The following is a 19077-nucleotide window of genomic DNA, read 5'->3' on the forward strand; positions in this document are numbered from 1 at the left end:
TCTATAGGGAGTCCAGAATTTTGTTTAAAGACAATTTGGAGTCTGCTGTAGTAATCATAAATATATTTGGCAGGCTTTTGGGTGCACACCTGAAATTTGTTCTAGTTTAGTAGTTTAGAGAAAGCCCTTGGAATGGCGAGATGCAACCTTTGAGTATGGTATGAGCTTGGTCATATAACATACAAGCTTGGTCATATAACATACGAGCTTGGTCATATAAAAAATCTGGTGGTTGACTTAATTGGAATTCTAAAGATTGTTTGGGGCTTTCCCAATTAGCAGTTTTCATCCAATGCTGGACTTGACCTTCTCCAGCAAGCATGTGGACTGACTGATAAAGATCGGAGAAGCCAGGTTGATAAATTTGAATTGCAATACTGAATTCTTCAGCGAATCTGAGCATCCTCAGTTACCTTGGGGAAAATCTTTTATTATAGCTCCAAATTCAGCTTTGGTCCATGGGATTTAAGAAATCCTCAGGAGGCCTAATTTTATTTATTTATTTTTTAATTGAAGTACAGTTGATTTACAATATTGTACTAGTTTCAGGTGTACAGCAAAGTGATTCAGTTATTATATTTTTTCCAGATTATTTTCCATTATAGGTTTTTATGAGATATTGAATATTGTCACCTGTGTTATACAGTAAATCTTTGTTACTTATCTATTTTATGTGTAGTAGTATGTATCTGTTAATCCCATAAGGCCTAATTTTATTTTATTTAAAAAAATATATTTATCTATTTAATTTTTTTGGCTGCGTTGGTTTTTGTTGTTGCCTGTGGGCTTTCTCTAGTTGCGGTGAGTGGGGGCTACTCTTTGTTGTGGTGCACGGGCTTCTCATTGTGGTGGCTTCTCTTGTTGCAAAGCACGGGCTCTAGGCACGCAGGCTTCAGTAGTGCACGGGCTTAGCTGTGGCATGTGGAATCTTCCCGAACCAGGGCTTGAACCCGTGTCCCCTGCATTGGCAGGCGGATTCTTAACCACTGTGCCACCAGGGAAGTCCCAGGAGGGCTAATTTTAAAAGAGAATATTTTAGCAGGCTCAGTTGGTTAGTTTCAGCACTAGAGAAGAAAGGGAGTTCAGATAAAGGAAGGAGATTAGAAGAGGGCAAAGGTGGATATAGAGGAGGCAGAGTAATGGGATTAGGGAAACATTGGCTGGTGCTGCTGAGGAAGAGGCCTCAAATGCTTTTTAAAAATCTGGGCTAAGTGAAATAAGTCAGAAAAAGACAAATTCTGTATATCACTCTTATATGTGGAATGCAAAAAATACAACAAACTAGTGAATATAACAAAAAGGAAACAGACTCACAGATACAGAGAACAAACTAGTGGCTACCAGCAGGGAGAAGGGTGGAGGGAGGGGCAAGATAGGGGTAGGGGATTAAGAGATACAAACTATTAGGTATAAAATAAATAAGCTACAAAGATATATTGTACAACACAGGGAATATAGCCAATGTTTTATAATAACTCTAAATGGTGTATAACCTTTAAAAATTGTGAATCACTGTGTTACATGCCTATAACATACAATATTGTACTATATCTCAATTAAAAAAACTAGAAAAAAATCTCCTTTTTTATTTTCCTTCTGTTTAATCTCCTTCTGTTAACTTAGAAATAGTATTTTGTAAAGAAACAATTTTAGAATTCTGAATACTTTAGAAGTCTTTAGTCACCAAGTAAAATAGCTATTCCATTCATATGTTTAGTTCTATTGACACAGTCTTCTAATTTAGTCCATAGAAAAACAAGTTTGGGGAGATCTAAGGTTCTCCATAATGGCCATTGAAGTTCTAAATTATCTTTAGTAAGGTTGGTCCAGTTAGTCAAAAATGCATCTGAGGAGAGACCATAATTTTTTAACATAAAACCAGCCAGGGTCCTTGAAGGAGGGCCACCCTTAGAGCATTCAGATGACTGGGATTACATATCTCAGAGGTTTTCTTCTGAGCAAAAGAAAATTCCTAAATAGTCTGAAAGGGGAGTTTTCAGAGTTGGGAGTTGTGTTTTGTTTCACAGAGTGCCTTTCATGGGATTCTCTCTCTCTCTCTCTCTCTCTCTCTCTTTTTTTTCCCCTGGCGGACAGCCTTTGTCTCAGTTGTTTGACTCATGACCAGTTATCCCTTGTTACACAGAAATTGTCTTGCAGTTGGCAGGTGACCTAATGTCAATCTGGCCTGTCCACAACCAACTTAGCTCTCATGGGAGTCTTGCTTCAAGATCGAAATCTCTCATAACGAGGAGCGGGGAGTGCTCTCGTAGTGTTTATTTGCTTGACCTGTGCCCACTGATTATTTATTTACTTATTCATTCATTCATTCATTTTTGCACTCAAGAATTCCAAAGGAATTATACCAAAATTCTAGCGTGCTTCCAATAAGAAAACAAACAAGTACTCACCAAAAAGGACAAAGCCTTTAAATAGAGCCCAAGTAAAGTCATAAAGTCGGAGAACTCAACCAAAGGGAGGGACCTCAGAATCTGAGCGGAGACTCACCAAACTGGAAGTCATGGGTAACACATGGAAGCGATGAGTACAAGGGGCTCAGTGCATGCACCTGGCTGGATCCTGAGGGGCGTCGTCCTTTAGAGGTCATTTCCTTTGGATCTTACTTCAGACGCCAAGGAATGTTGACCTAAATAAAAAGGTAAAATGAGGCAAGCTCAAAGTTGCCAAAAAGATAAGTTTATTCCAGAATAGCAGAAGAATTGCAGTTGAGGACACGAAAACTGTAGCAAGCTACAGGCAAGTCTGATGAGGATCTGTGGTAGTCTGTATTTATGGGCAGGGACTGTAGAGAGTGGGGGACTCAGTTAGAATTTGCTACAATAAAAAACAAACGGAGACCAGCTTTGAAAATTCCCCGAGCAGACAAAACCAGTCCAGTCATATAAACAAAGCTCAATTCAGCTCATTTTGTGAGACCAACCTGACCTGGGTCATTTCTTCTTCATGCCTCTGGAAACTATAAGCAAAAATCTGCAAGGTTGATATGAAGCAACCCCTGATCACCTCCATACCATTTAAGAAAATTCCAATATTATCACTCTCCTGTGAATCAGGGATTTATGAAAAATCAGTTTCTTGGTCCTTAAGTTTTTTTTCCTGAGGGCCCGTAGATGAGATTTTCCATGTTATAGCTTCAGGTTCCATTGTACATTGAAATTCTTTCACGGTGGCTTCACCTAGGTGACCCTCAGTGTATTCACTGGAGAAGAAAGAGAATGGTCCCAGTAGACTCTTCCTCTTCACAGTGGTACAGTATTTGTAAAGCCAAAATGAGATTCAGATGCAAAAGTACTTGGGACAGGAACATGTGAGGCCCTCACAAGGTGATGGGGAAAGGGGACCTTGAGCCTTGGCTCTGCTCAGGCCAGTGGCTGTGGCTGCCCTGACCCCCTACCTCCGAGCCACAAGGATTCTGGCTGACACTGTTCCCTCCCCTGGACGGTCCTTCCTCCAGCCCTCAGTGCGCCCACCTGACACCACCTTCCTTTTAGGAAGAGACAGTGTCCCCTGCTTTGGGAATCAGATGGAACTGAGTTCAAATCTCTGCCAGCTAGCATGCTGTATGGTCTTGGTCTCAACAGCTTCCCCTCCTCTTAGGAAAAGTCTGAGATCCTTCAGATGGCTGATGACACCTACATCTGTACTCCTTGAGGTGTCTGCTTCTGGCTACCTGCCTCAGCATCACTTGGGGAAACAGGTAAAAGTGCAGGTGCTCTGGCTGAGACTCGGTGGAGGGTGGGCTCCAGAGCCGGCCTTGAAATCAGCTCCCCCAGGAGATCCTTATGCTTGCAGAGCTTGAAAACCTGAAGGATCTGACTCCTACCCAGCTCTCTAGCCTCATTCCACTCATTCCCCTGTCTTGGCCCCAATCCCTCTGGCCTTCTTTCAGACCCTTGATTAGGCCAAGTTTCTATTCACCTCAGGGCCTTAGCACATGCCATTGCTCTGCTCACAGCCATCTTGCCCCACCCCTCCCTGGCTAACTCCTGTTCCTCCTTTAGCTCCTGCCTGCCCCCCACTAAAGTAAGTGTTCCTGCTGTATGTCCCTAGAATGTTCTCTACTTTCCTTCATGGCACTTATCATAATTATTATTTGCTTGCCTTTCTGTTTAATATCTGCTTCCAGACAAGACTGAGGAGGGAAGAGACTGGCAGTCTTGCTCCCCACTGCCTTTATCTCTGCTTCTAGTCTCATACCTTGCACAGACAGGTGCTCAATAGACATTATTTGTACAAAAAAATTAACATCTGTGTTTAATTTTCTCATCTGTAAAACAGGATAAACACCTACTTCAAGAAGTTTCAATGATTAGAGATAATACATCAAAATGCCAAACATAGTGGATACTAAATAAATCATAGCTTAAAAAAAAAAAAGAGCAGAAAAATTTGATAACAAGCACAAAAGAGCTGGCATAGACCTTTACGCTTAGTAGCAAGTAAATTCTGGGAGGATGGTTCTGTTTTATTCCCCTACCCGTGCAGGAGGTGGCTGGCACAGGTACCAGTTGTCAGGAAACTTCGGAGCCTCTGGGGGAAGGGGAAGTGAAATACAGAGGCTTGTGTGGCTTCGGGCTGCTTGCTGGAGGGACATGCCTCATCCCAGAGCTGGCTGAGGCGCAGAGGAGCTGGCGGGCAGGTGGCGGGCATTGCCTGTGTGATGCACAGAGGCAGGCTTCTCTCTGCTCAAGCAGAGGGAAGACAGCATGCTGAGGTCCCTGGGTGAATGTAAGTCTAGCTGGCCATCATGGGCAACATAGCTTAGTCATGACAAACATGATCTGTGCTGACGCATCTCACTCCACCAGACTAGGGGATCCCCATGGCAGGTGGCTGGGTCTTCCTTCCTTCCTTCCTTTCTTCCTTCCTTCCTTCCTTCCTTCCTTCCTTTCTTCCTTCCTTCCTCGCTCCCTCCCTCCCTCCCTCCCTTCCTTCCTTTGTATCTTTCTTTCTTTCTTCTTTTTCTTTTTTTTGTCAAATGAGAGTTAAGTATTTATTATCTGATAATGCTTTTAGTTTATTTTTCTGCAATGATTATTTGGGTAAAGAGTGTTTTCAGGGAGGAAAAACTGACACACTTACAAGGTTCCCGAAATTGGACAGAATGTTTATGAATAGAGCTCTTTCTTTAGGATTTTTCTACCAGTAAGCTCCTAGCACCTAAATTTTCACACACTGCACCACGACCTTTCTCAAAACGACTGCCAACTTCTACAACCCAACAGCTTTTCAACCCACCCAAGTGAGTGCGGTGGACACAAGATAGAGTGGGGAAGACTCAAGCGAAGAGTGAAATGGCAGTGTAACCCCTGAGGAAGGAGCTGTGGCAGCTTAAAACTCGGGATGTCTCTGAAAATATCAACACAGTCAATGAGATACAAACCTGAATGTTCTCTATTTTTGTGGTGTTTAGTGTTTCTGTTAAAGTGATTTATAATTTTTGTGGTGGATTTAAGTTAAGAATAAAGAAGGACAAAAATCCCACAGCCACCTGCCAAGCACCTATTAACCAAAACCTAAAGTAGCGTTGACTCTCCTCGGTCAAGCCTTTTCGCCTAGGAGATAGATAACTGCAAAACCAGCCTGGATAGGCTAACTCAGGATGTAAAAGCCAAAATGAAGAAAAATACACAATCAATGGCTTGATGTTACATATGGCTGTAATGCAGAAATACTGTAAACTGCAATTTAGTGTTAATGCTGTCAACTAATCAGAAACTTCTGAAAACAGGCAAGGCCTAAACCATCAGAATAAATATACCTTATGTTTTAAGTCTATCAGCTTGGGATTTAAACTATTCCATGTCTGGTAGCATACACCCTGAAAAAAAATGCACAGCTAAAACAGATGAGACAGAAAGTACCCAAAACTTAAAAGACAAGAGCATATCTCTTAAAGATAAAAATCCTTATTGGAACCACAGAACTTATTGAAGGAGGGCCATTCCACTTAAGTTTTCTTTTCATCTTAAAACCCTATTTTCCCCAGCTCTATGCACCACCAGTCCCTACCATCAGGAAACGTTCACAAGCCTCTCAGATAGTCTCATCCACCAGAGGACAGACAGCAGAAGCAAAAAGAACTACAATCCTGCAGCCTGTGGAACAAAAACCACATTCACAGAAAGATAGACAATTCAAAAAGACACATGCACTCCAATGTTCATTGCAGCAGTATTTACAATAGCCAGGTCATGGAAGCAACTTAAATGCCCATCAACAGACGAATGGATAAAGAAGATGTGGCACATATATACAATGGAATATTATTCAGCCATAAAAAAGGAACGAAATTGGGTCATTTGTTGAGATGTGGATGGATCTAGAGACTGTCATGCAGAGTGAAGTAAGTCAGAAAGAGAAAAACAAATATCGTATATTAACGCATATATGTGGAACCTAGAAAAATGGTACAGATGAATCGGTTTTCAGGGCAGAAATTGAGACACAGATGTAGAGAACAAACGTATGGACACGAAGGGGGAAAAGCAGCTGAGGGCTGGGGGTGGGGTGTGATGAATTGAGTGATTGGGATTGACATGTATACACTGATGTGTATAAAATTGATGACTAATGATGACTAAGAAAACAAACAAACAAACCCCCGCCCCCATTTTCTAGCAACAAGTTAAAGACAGCTCCACTTGCATTAATCTACAGAACCGTCCATATGCCAGTGTGAGGCTGCTGTTCCAATACCAGCACAGCTAGTCTGCCTTTCCACAAGTGGTATTTTGGCAAAAATGTCAAAGTCAGGACAGGTCGTGGGTTTCTCCTTAAGAAGGTCATCCTGTCACCCCTCTCTTTCCCTCCCCAACACGATCCCCAGCTCACGCAAAATAAAATAAATAAAGAGTGCAGTAGTAGCATCAGCGTGCACTGCCAGTCCACCTGGGGGCCTTAATTGCTGCCTTCTCCTCTGGCGTCGTCTTGCTGATCACTTGTCCAGAGCGTTAGGTTGTCTCGAGGAGCTGCATGATGAGCGTCGAGTCCCTGTAGGAGTTTCCACTGAAAGTGTCAAGCTTGGCAATGGCGCCATTGAAAGTTGTCTTGGCCGAGTGGCAGGCTTGCTCTGTGGCATTCCGGATCTCATAGTAGAAAACGCAGTAGTTAAGGGCCAGGCCTAATCTAATGGGGTGAGTGGGCTGCGTGTGCCCTTTGCTGACCTCATGGGCTTTGCTACATGTCTTCTCAGATGACTCCTGGAAGGTTGCCCTCTTCTCTCCAGTGGAGACTTTGGCCAGGTAGCGGTAATAGTCCCTTTTCATATTCAGTTAGAACACTTTGCTCTCATACTGGCTGTCCTGGCAATTCTTGATTGGGTATTTATCCAGCAGGCTCAGCTCATCCTGACACACCAGCTCCTTGTCTATTTTTTCACGGTAAGCACGCACCATGTCTACCTTCTCGTTACCCTCTGCAGATATCTTCTGCTCAGCACTACTAATGACCCTCCAGGAAGAACAGAGTGCCCCAGCCGTTCTAGGGTCTCTCTTGTAGGCCACAGAGAGAAGGTTTCCTTCTTCACTAGACACTGGCTGCTTCAGCTCTGTCACGTTCTTCGTGGCCGCGGCCCTGTGGTCCTAGCGTTCCGCCTGCTCCACCAGCCGGGCTTCTGCACCAGTTGCCTGCGGTCTACCGTCTTCACAGGCTGTTTCGGGCCGGGCGAGGAGACCGGGGCGGCCTGGAGCCTGGGTGCTGGAGGGACTGACCCAGGCTGCGGCTAGAGCTGCGACCCTGGGACCGGGCGTGAGGCATCTGCCGGGTCTTTCTTTTTCTCTGGGGGTCTCCCCTGCACCCAGCACAGAGCTGGGCACACAGTGGGTGCTCCCTTAATGATATCGAATGAATCTGTGGATTCATTAATGAGCAAAATGGCCTGGCATGGTGGCTTCAGTCTTGGGGGAGGGTCATGGGCGTGTGTGTGACACTTTAATGGACCGGGGACGAGGAGAGGATGACTTAAGAAGAGACAGGGGAGGCAAGGGCCTCAGAACTGGGAGTGGGGGTGGTCAAGGAGTTGAAGGGGTGGGGAGGCAGGCCTGGACTCAGCGAGACTTGGTGGCTGCCTTCAGACGTCTGAAGTGCTGCCCTGGAGGAGGGAGTTGGGGGCTGATCGGGCATGATGAGAAGCCAGGACTCATGAAATATAAGGAAATCTGTCTAACAGTTTGTACTGTCAAACACCAGCACAAAGGTAGTGAGTTTCCCATCACTAGAAGGGCTCAGCCAGGGCTGGGCAGTGCCTGGTGGGGCTACTGTAGAATAGGGTCTCAAACTTTTTTTTTCCAAACTACAACCCATATAAGAATATAGTTCATGCTGCAGTCCTCCTCTGCACATGCACAGAGAGTTTTTTAAAATGCTACTGCTGACCCACTCTGTTCGCATGAGACCCTACTGCCTGGTGCTCAGCACAGGCCTGGGGAATGCATCACGCTAGTTGGCCCCAAGGCCCTATCAGGTCTGGGACTCTTGTGGCTGTCTGTCTTCTCAAGGAATTCAAACTCCTGTGAATAGTCAGATGAGAAAAACTCGTTTAGGAAGGTAAATCTTCGTTTTAAAAACTCACAAAACATTTACTCTTTTCTTATAAAAGAGTGCTTAGTGTTGACTATACCAAAAAGCAAAAAGAATGAATGTAACTGACTACTCAGAGAATGCCAATGTTAATATTGGGGTATATTTTATTCCAAGTCTATTTTTTTTTTTTTTTTGCAGTAACCAGGCCTCTCACTGCTGCGGCCCTTCTCGCTGCGGAGCACAGGCTCCAGATGTGCAGGCTCAGCGGCCACGGCTCACTGGTCCTGCAGCTCCGCGGCACGTGGGATCCTCCCGGACTGGGGCACGAACCCGCGTCCCCTACATCGGCAGGCGGACTCCCAACCACTGTGCCACCAGGGAAGCCCTAAGTCTTTCTTTTTTTTTTCTCGTTGTATATAGCTCTTTAAAAAACTTTTGCGATAACATGGCATAAACGATTTTGTGAACGTTTTACTGCACACTGTTTTATTGTTTTCCCTGATTGCTGTATATTCTTCCACAAGATTATTTTTAATGAATGCATTATATTTTATTGTACTAATGCATCATAAGAACTTAACCAAATTCTAGTTGTCATCAATTACGCACTTTCCAGCTTTTGCTATGTACGTATGTCTTAGTATACTTGGCCTGTAATTTCATTTGGATAAATTCCTAGAAGTGAATTTCGAAAAGTAGAAGTAAACTCTTAAGATTTTCATTATATATTAACAAATTACTGTCCAGTAATATACGCTTTTATAATCCCAAGAGCAATTATGAATGTGAGCTTCTCCATATGCTCATCAATCCTGGCTATTGTCATTAATTTGAAATCTTTACAAATGTGATTTTTTTAAAAAAATGGTATCTTGTTTTGATTTTACATTTCTTTAAATACTGGTGGGATTGAAAACCTCTGTGTATTTCTTTGTTTATTCATGTCCTTTGCTCCCATCTTTATTTTATTTTAAAGTATTATTATTACTTTGTAATAATACTATATGATATTTAATATATAAACAGTAAATATATATAAACATATAAATATTATGTTTATATATTAAGGATATCTTGCAAATATGTTGCAAATATTTTTCTTTAGTTATTTAAAATTGCTTTTCAAGTTGACTTATGCTTTTTGTTTTACATACAGGTTAACCTTCTTTTAAAATATTGCCAAATGTATTTGAAATGTTTGGACTTTGCATGTGATTCTTCTTTCCTCACTGCCCCCTCTGCCTCTTCCCTCCCCACCATGTACACTACAGATGTAGATAAGCAAGTACTCTTTATGGTTGGCGAGGGTTATCTCATTTTCCAATCTCATTTTTTTTCCGCCACTCTCCAGGTCACAGTCAGGTTATGACCATATAGTTAAACAGAAGGGTCATGGGAGAAAAGGCAACTGTGGATATTCCCTATAATCCCAAACTGCAGCCATGCTGGGGATTCAGGCCCCACTCTCCTTCCTGGGCACAAAGCCCTGTCACCCCGACTCTGCTCCACATGGGACAGAGGGGGGTTAGCCTGCACTCCTCCTGGTGTCCTCACCCCTGTCCCTGATGGGCTTGTCGAGAAGATTCCAGGGTGGAAAGGCCTTCGAAGCCCTGTCTCTTGGGCCGGGCACAGCCATTCCCGTCTGGGATCGGGCCTCTCACAAGCCCCCAACCTCCATCTGCCTTTCCAGCCCTGACCGCTCCACCAGCACACTCTCTTTCAAACTACAGATGCTTTCACTGTTGGAGGAGGTTAAGTAGCAAGAGTGAAAAGCTGTGGAGAGAGACAGACCTGTGTTCTAACTCTGGCTCTGGCCCCTGTTAGCTGCAAAATCCTGGACAAGTTACTTAACCTCTGAGTTGCTCAGAGACAGTTAGTTATCTGCATGCAAGTAATTTATTTACATATAAGAGGCAGGAGAGAGTGGGCTTCCCTGGTGGCGCAGTGGTTGAGAGTCCGCCTGCCGATGCAGGGGACGCGGGTTCGTGCCCCGGTCCGGGAAGATCCCACATGCCGCGGAGCGGCTGGGCCTGTGAGCCGTGGCCACAGAGCCTGCGCGTCCGGAGCCTGTGCTCCGCAACGGGAGAGGCCACGGCAGTGAGAGGCCCGCGTACCGCACACACACACACACAAAAAGAATAAAGCTTTAAAAAAAAAAAAAAAAAAGAGGCAGGAGAGCAAATAGGCTGTTGGTAATGAACAAAAGCAAAACAGGATTTTTAAAAGGCAGGAGAGGAAAACATTTTCTGGGAACTGTGATTTTCTTTTTAGATTTTCTTTGTCAGTTGATAAGTGGGTGGCTAGGTGAGAGGCCCATTTAGGCAATCAGCCCCGAGCAGGCTGGCTGGGCCTTGGAAGGCAGCAGTTTTCATTGTTTACGGATTCTCTGGGGAGCTTGAGAATTTAGCATGTGGTATACAGGAGGGCAGACTCTGTGAGGTCCGCCATGCCCCTCATGTAGGCTGAGTCCTCACCACTCCCTCATGGGAATCTCTCCCAGTAACCACCTCCCGGGTTAGAACTGTGAAGGCTTTATGGGTAAGTACCTGTAAACGTTAAAACAGGACAGTCGGGTCTGCTATAATGATTGTCTCAGAAATACTAATTTGTTCCAGTGCAATTGATACATGAGGGAACAATTTGAACCTACTGCAAATTTCACATTTGCTGATGAATGATTTCATCTTCGGGAAACACTAGGTGAAAACAGAAATCTTCACCCAGGTGAACCAAGCCGCCTGGGAATACAAAAAACACACATGGCCACACCCCAGACACCTCCAGCTACCTCAGTTCACCATATCCTTCCATATCTGGTAATCGCATAACTGATACCCTCGACCATCCACCATAACACGCAGCCACCCATGTCCAGGAGCCAACATCCCTTCCAACACCCACATCCAGAAGCCAGCTTCAGGTCTTTCTTGAGGTAAAGTACCATACTTATCATCATCCTGATGAACTTCTTAACCATTCAATGTGTAAAGCCATGCTAGCGTTTTAACTAGGTGTATTTTTTTAATTTTTTTAATTTTTTTTTTTTTTTTTTTTTGCGGTACGCGGGCCTCTCACTGCTGTGGCCTCTCCCGTTGCGGAGCACAGGCTCCGGACGCGCAGGCTCAGCGGCCATGGCTCACGGGCCCAGCCGCTCCGCGGCATGTGGGATCCTCCCGGACCGGGGCACGAACCCATGTCCCCTGCATCGGCAGGCGGACTCTCAACCACTGCGCCACCAGGGAAGCCCAACTAGGTGTATTTTTTACGTGTCACTGACAAAGTTTTTGAGTGTTGTGCCCCAACGTCATTTTCCCCATAAGCCCTGTGATTTTTATTCCACGATTTTGCAGAGCGCTGTGAATTTTAGTAACACATGTGCAGCCTATAGCCAGGATCAGCTACATAATATGTGGGATCCAATGCAAAATGAAAATGTGGGCCCCCTTGTAAATAAAAACTAAGAATTTCAAGATGATGGCAGCAGAGCATTAAACCAAGCTCGGTGCCTTCCTAATCCTGAGGTCCTGTCTGCCTGCACAGAGACACACCCATGAAGCCAGCTCTGGTTGTAATAGAACTGACTATGCTAGCACATAGCAAGTACTTGATAAATGTTAGTTGTCATTCCTATTGTGGTTTCTTTAATGTTTAAGCTATTTTCACACTGTAAAGCAGAAATTCTATAAAGACCCAGTCATTTATTTATCCATTTTACAAACATTTATTGAGAATCATCAGGGGTCAGGCACTGGGCTGGGCGCGGAGACCTGGGGGAAGGGAGTACCTGGCACTTGAATGAGTCGCCCTAGTAAACCCAAGGTAGGGGAAAGAGCCAACAAGCTGGGCCAGCTGGACTTGGGTTTCCCTGGTGTCGGATGTCCGGAGACAATTCCCCTTTGATCTCTCCTGTTTCTGCAAGTCTGGGGAGCAGAGGTACTGACAGCCTTTTGTTCTCCACTATCTTTTCAAGGATGTTTATAAAGTGTGAACAGCCTTGGAAGAGAGAGATAGTGTCTCCCTCTGGGACAGAATGCTAATTTGTTTGCCATCCGATATAATAAAGATAACGTCTACCTTGGGGGAAAGGTTGGGCAGGTTTTCTTGCAGCCCTTAAAAAGATTGGTGTTTTCTAAGGTCAGGGTTCCTCAGCTATGATACAAATCCGTTGTGTCCCAGCATCCACTTGGGCCTACCTCTGCACTGCCCAGTAGGACTTTGTGGGTAAGGGAAGCCAATGTGAACATGAAGTTCAGGCTACTTGCTGCTCCTTGAGTAATAAAGCCCTTTGTCTCTGTCTTCTACCTGAATCCATGAAACTGTGCAGGCCAGTCCAGGAGAGACCAGGAGGAGGGGCCAGGCCGGGGCACTGGGCACCTGGGAAACACCTGACTGAGCAGGACGGCAGGCAAGGAGGCTAAGGTTTGCCTGGGAAAGAGCCTCAGCAAAGACCTGATGAATAAGCTTCATTCAAACCCTGAGGCACTGTGAGGACCCGCCAGGTAGAGTTGGAAATGGAAAAGACAGCTGCAGGGAGAAGGGAGCCAGGGCAGGAATCCCTGGGGGCAACTTGAGGGAGGACCTCCTCCTTAGCAAGCAGGTGTAGGCCACCTGGAAGCTTGGTCAGAGCTTCCTGATTGGGGGTGGGAGATGGTGGCAAAGCCAGTGAGGAAGGGTCTGAGGTCTCAAAGAATCTTCGGACACCGGAGGGAAGCCCGGAGCCTCTGGCCAATGCTGTTCCTGTAGAAAGCCCCTCCTCCCAGAGATGATGACTTTCACACCCTGGTTCCCACCTACCTTCCCTCTCTCCCTCCCCTCCAGGAACTAAAAGTCCTCCATCCCAGGTAGAAAACAGAAACACCCACCCAAGGGAACCCCCAAACACAGGTGCCTTCTGCACAAAGTCCCCCTCCTAACCCTCGCCTCCCAACACGGCAAGCTGGGAGATGCTGCTCCTTGCAAAGCAGGCTCCTGGCATGTCCCTCAGGCCCTTCTCTGCAATTTCCCTCCTTTCCGAGGCTTCCCTCACTCAGGACAGTCATTCTGGATTCCAGTCAGGTACCCAAAGGGTTTCACCTACATTCCAGGAAATTTGGGTGAGTCAGCTGCGAGGACTTGCCACGTTTCTCATAGTGCCATGCAAGCTGGCAGCACCAAACGGCTAACACCTTGTAGGAGCCCTGGTTTCACTGCCTCATTTGCTCTTATTACCACTCCTTCCATGCCCACACCTGGGCTGCATCCGCAGGGGCTGGACTCCTGATCTGCCTCAGTCAGAACGACCATCTTCCCGTGTTCTGGGGACTCTGCCCACAGCAGCCCTTTCCCGTGGTTCGGTAGTTCAGGGTCTGGCCTGGATGCCGGAATCAAACCTGTAAATTTGCTCAGCTCTCCCCTCTGGCCTCCGCATTTTCTCCTTGCCTTCCTCACGGGCTGTACTCATCTGATGAAAGGCTGTACTTTAGGTCCTGAGAAGGGAACAAGAAGTCGTTGTTTTTTGTTTGTTTGTTTTTAATGTGTTGGTCATTTATACAGAAACGCAGACTCACTGACATGGATAAAAGCACCAGTGAATTTTGATTTTGCCTCTCATTCTTGCCGAGGGCTGGTGGGGAAGGAAGGAGAGGCTCTAACCAAAGAATAAGGGTTTGGGTTTCACGGTCTTCATTTTTTTTTTTTTTCCTTTGCTTCCAGTTTATTTTGACATCTATAGTGACAAGAGTCATAAAATGGGTTTTAATTAAATACCATAAAGCAATTGGAAAGAAACAACTCCCTTAATTGTTTTACTGGTAGAAAACCCTCTGGTCAAAAATCTCACCTAAACTCAGACGCATATATCTGTTGTCACCTTGATAGCTTCACTTGAGTATCTCATCAATACCTCCAACCTCAATACATCCCCAAACTCGAATGAATGACTGTAGGTCTGATTTGCCAGGTACAGGCTCAGTTTAAGTTGTTGTCCCAGTTGCTCCAATGGTGCCTCCTTTCATTTTCAAATGTGTGCTGCTCGGGACAGAAACAACGTGGTGACCCTACCGAGAAGAGACTCATGTCTTTCCCTCCTGCAACCTCCCTCCATGCCTCCAACTTACTACTCCACTGATGTTCCCTTTCTCAGTTACTGGCACCATCTTCCTTCCTGTGGCTCAAAGTGGAGCAGAAGAATGACCCTCTCCCATCCAGCCTTGTGGGTTCTATCTCTGAAACCTTTCTCCAGCCAAGCATTTCTCCATCTCCCTGCCGCTGTACTTCTCCGTACACCATCATCTCTTGCCTGGGCTATTCTGTGAGGCCTCCTCTCTCATCTAGTCTCGCTCTTTCACAACTTGATTTCCACCTTTTTTGAACCAAAAGTTGGATCATGTCACCCCTGCTTAAATCCCTGCAATGGTCTCTCCTTGCCCTTGGATGAGGAGTGCCAAAAGGAGCAGCCTTTTGTGATAGGCCCTAGCGTGATAGCCCAGTGTGATAGGCCCAACGAACCATGAGTTTCATGTTCTTAATCCTTTAGGCAAAGTACAGTGATCTTTACTCCGATGGCATGGGGTGGGGGGGTGGGGGGGCCTCTGAAAGCCAGGTCCTTGCAGGTGTGTGCCTGCTCTTGGCAGAGGGGCAAACTAACCAAGGGCGGTGGCCTAACTATCTCATAGGGACCAGGGCTTTGGGGTTTGGCTGCCCAGGACTGTTAAAAGCGATCAGACATTCAGGGGCTCTCCAGGCAATAACAGTCATGAAAGCTTTCAAAGCATTTTTAGAAAGCCAATCTCACACTTAAATTAGGCTAATACGATAAGTATAAATTATATATACCAGTATATCTTTCCAGGGCCAGCCCGGGGGGAAGTGGGCTCACCTGCCGGGCTTCCCTGAGGAGGCCACCTGTCCTCTACCGTAACGACCCACAAGTACCCTTCGCAAGCTTTCTTCGAAGAGATTTTATTGGGCTGGATGAGTGTCCCCCCAAACTCATGTCGCCTCAGAATGTGACCATATTTGGAAATACAGTCTTCACTGATGTCATCAGCTAAGTTAAACTGAGGTCATACTGGATTAGTGTGGGCAGTACTCCAATGACTTTTGTCCTTATAAGAAGAGAAAAGAGACAAAGACACACAGCGGGAAGATGGCCATGTGGTGACGGAGGCAGAGACTGGAGTGGTGCAGCTGCGAGCCAAGAAATGCCAAGGATGCCGTCAACCACCAGCTGGTAGAGAAGGCGAGGACGGACTCTCCCCCGGAGCCTTTGGAGGGAGTGCGCTTTTGCCAACAACTCGATTTAGGATTTCCGGCCTCCAGAGCTGGGAGAGAATACATTTCTGTTGTTTTAAGCCACCACGTTTGTGGTACTTTGTTACGGCAGCCCTGGGAAACTAATAGGAGAGAGATCCTCTTGGACTGCCCTCAGTGAGTCTGTTCCATTGCTCAACATACACCCAGACCTCAAGACAGCACACCCAGAGGGCCCATCAGTAAATGCCCCTACCCCCATGTCTAGATCCCTCTAGATTGTGACCCTGTGACGGCAGGGGCTATATCTTATTCATCTCAGCATCCCCTGTGCTGGGCACAGTGCCTGGCACACAGGTTCACAGAATAACAGGGCTGTTGGAGTGCCAGGCTGACCCTGAGTTTTGTTGCCTCTGCTGTATCCTGGGGAGCAGGGCTTGCTGGGACTCCTTGGCTCTGCTCCCCTTCCCTCCCCTTGGCCGACCCCTCCAGCTTCATCTAGTTCCTCTCCCCAGGGAGCTGGGGAAGAAGGAGAGAACCTCACTTCCCAGCTAGGTTTTGCTCCAGGACTATTTCCATTTTCTTCTTCTCTGATCCTCTGGTTAAATTCCCCCACCCCATCCTCTTTCAAATTCCTTCTGGATTACTTTCTCTAGAATATCACCTGCGCTATGTATCAAGTCTCAGTTCTTCAAATAAGAGGCCTGGCAGCTGGTCCTGGATCAGGGCTGGGAGCCCACCCAGGAAGCCGTCCTTGAGGGACTCCACCTGTTTCCCAATCCACCTGCAGAGTCCTTAATCCAACCATGATTTTAGCTCATCTCACTAATGATCTCATTTTACTGTTGGTTCTGCCTCTACCGTTAGACTGTCAGCATTAGACCCCAAGTGTCTGAGAATTCGCTCACACACTGTAGACTTAGCTAATTCATGTTCATTGACTTCCTGCTGTAGGAGAAGGAAGATCAGAGCAGTGTATCAAAACATACCAGTCTTGATTCTAGCCTAAGGAAATGAGCTTAAATAGGAAATCATCTCTGCACTACTTGTAATAGGGACAAGTAAATAGCCCGTGTCCAACTTAATTAAATAAATTATATGGCAGTCCACTCAATGGAACATTATGCTGACTTTAAAAATGTGTGCATGGGGGCTTCCCTGGTGGCGCAGTGGTTGGGAGTCCACCTGCCGAGGCAGGGGACGTGGGTTCGTGTCCCGGTCCGGGAAGATCCCACGTGCCGCGGAGCAGCTGGGCCCGTGAGCCATGGCCGCTGAGCCTGCGCGTCTGGAGCCTGTGCTCCGCAACGAGAGAGGCCACAGCAGTGAGAGGCCCGCGTACCACAAAAAAAAAAAAAAAAAAAAAAAATGAAAAAAAAAAAATAAAAATGTGTGCATGAAGTGTTTCATAACAATGAGAGGAAATGTTTAGGTTTAAAGTTATGTGGTAAAGTAGAATCCAAATTTATCTATGATGTGATAGATTAAAACTATGTATATGAGCTATTCCTGGAGAAGTAGCTAGAAATCTATCAGTGTATTAAGAGGGGTTTTTCAAACGTACTGATGATGTTTTTCTCCTCTCCAGTTTTAAATATTTTCCATATCTGCTATCGTGAGAATGTATTACTTTCATAAGGGGAAAAAAACAGCGATGGTAAACTTTATTTGAAAAAACTCTTTAAGGCCTGGGCTGGGCTCTCTGTCAGAACCCAGTGTTGGAAGTCTCTGCTGGCCGCCCTGTCTGAGAGGGCAGGAGGCCTCATCATGACAGCCCTTACTGAGCATTGCTTGTGGACAGAGGTTTAGGCTAGAGGCGGGTCTGACTGGGGTTCTAGGAGTGCACAAGACAACCTAACAACCATGGGAGGAAGAGCGCAGGGCAGAATGAACACTGGAACCATGGGTGCAAGCCCGCATCTGCCGCTGACCAACCCTGTGACTTGGGACACTCCCTTTTCTGTGGGCCGGCACCTCTTCCATGGCAGAATGAGCAGTGTGGACTCCATGATTGCCAAGGTTCTTCTGGTTCTAAAATTATGTTCAGACTCTTTTTTTCTTTCAGAATTTGAGAAGGGAAGCCTACCCGTAGGTCACAGATAGTGAATCTGAGCTCCTAGGTGCTGGCTTTTTGACTGAGCACTGTTGCTAACTTCCAGGACTGAGTTTTCTTCTCCTTCAAGTTGAGTGAATGGATAAATTTAGACTCCTGGGCCTCAAGTCTACCCCTTCACCCCTGCCCAGGCACTCAGCATGGAGACTCCTTCTTGGGTACCCCAGGCCTGGAAGGTGTTGCTTGGGGAGGCATTAGTCCCCCTCCGCCGCAGAGGGAAAATGAGAAATGAACTAACTGGTGTGAGAACGCAGGGCACTTTTAGAGAAAGGGCCTTGAAGCCCAATCCTGGGAGAATGACAGAGGCCTTTGTGTGGCCCAAACACCAGGGCCCTGGCTTCCACCACGGCCTGGGAGCCAAGATCTCACGAGCAGAGCTTGCCCTTTGTCACCTCGGCTCCCTCATCCGCAGTGGCCTGACACCAACACATAGCACACTCCCGTGGCGGGTCCAGCCATGGGGGAGCCCCCGCCCCAACCGGCACCAATCCCATTGGTCTGTATCTTTTGCAGCCTGGGAATCTTGCCCTCGCAAGCAGATCTCCCCCTCCTCTGTGTAGCAGGAGCCACGCCCACCAAGACCATAACCACCAACCCCTCCCCTTGCTGGACTGTTGAGTAGAGAGCAGTGGTCAGAGAACTTGGAGTTGTGCAGATTTGGGTTTGAAACCCAGCTCAGATGGTCAGTCTTTATATCGTAAAATGGTCATCCTCTTTTAAGTGAGTGTCTCAGGTTGGGTCCTGCTGGAAGCAAACGCTGAGATGGAGTGAAATGGAAAAGTTTATTGGGAATAACACCTGTGAAAGGAAAAGGCAGGAGGCAGGATTGGGCGGGAGCCAGCACAGCTGACAAAGCCACGAAGTCCCTACAGGTGCTGTGGGATTCTCTGGGGCGCAGACTGCCTCTTAAAGGAATCCTGCGAGACTGGAACTAGCCAAGTCCTTGCACCACTGCCTTGCTCAGTCATTGACCTGAGGGTCACCATGAGAAGGGAGTGCTCCTGGCTTGAAAGTTGAGGTGCACCTGAAGGAGCTGACAGCTGGCGCTACCAACTAACCACTCTCCTTGCAGCCAACAGTGTATCCATTCTTCAAGGCGTATCTCTGCGTCTACCTTGGGGAAATAACCGTTCAGCATATAAGCCCCCACCAGCAGAGGATAAGCACTCAGGGCATGTTAATTCCATTCTTTGGCT

At 46.4% G+C, this 19077-nt stretch overlaps 1 pseudogene; it reads right to left on the minus strand.

Moving 5' to 3' along the window:
- Positions 1–6918: 6918 nt before the first annotated feature.
- On the minus strand, positions 6919–7415 carry LOC137224288 (14-3-3 protein gamma-like; annotated as a pseudogene).
- Positions 7416–19077: the final 11662 nt, after the last annotated feature.

Source organism: Pseudorca crassidens, chromosome 5, assembly GCF_039906515.1.
Source record: "Pseudorca crassidens isolate mPseCra1 chromosome 5, mPseCra1.hap1, whole genome shotgun sequence".
NCBI classification, from domain to species: domain Eukaryota; kingdom Metazoa; phylum Chordata; class Mammalia; order Artiodactyla; family Delphinidae; genus Pseudorca; species Pseudorca crassidens.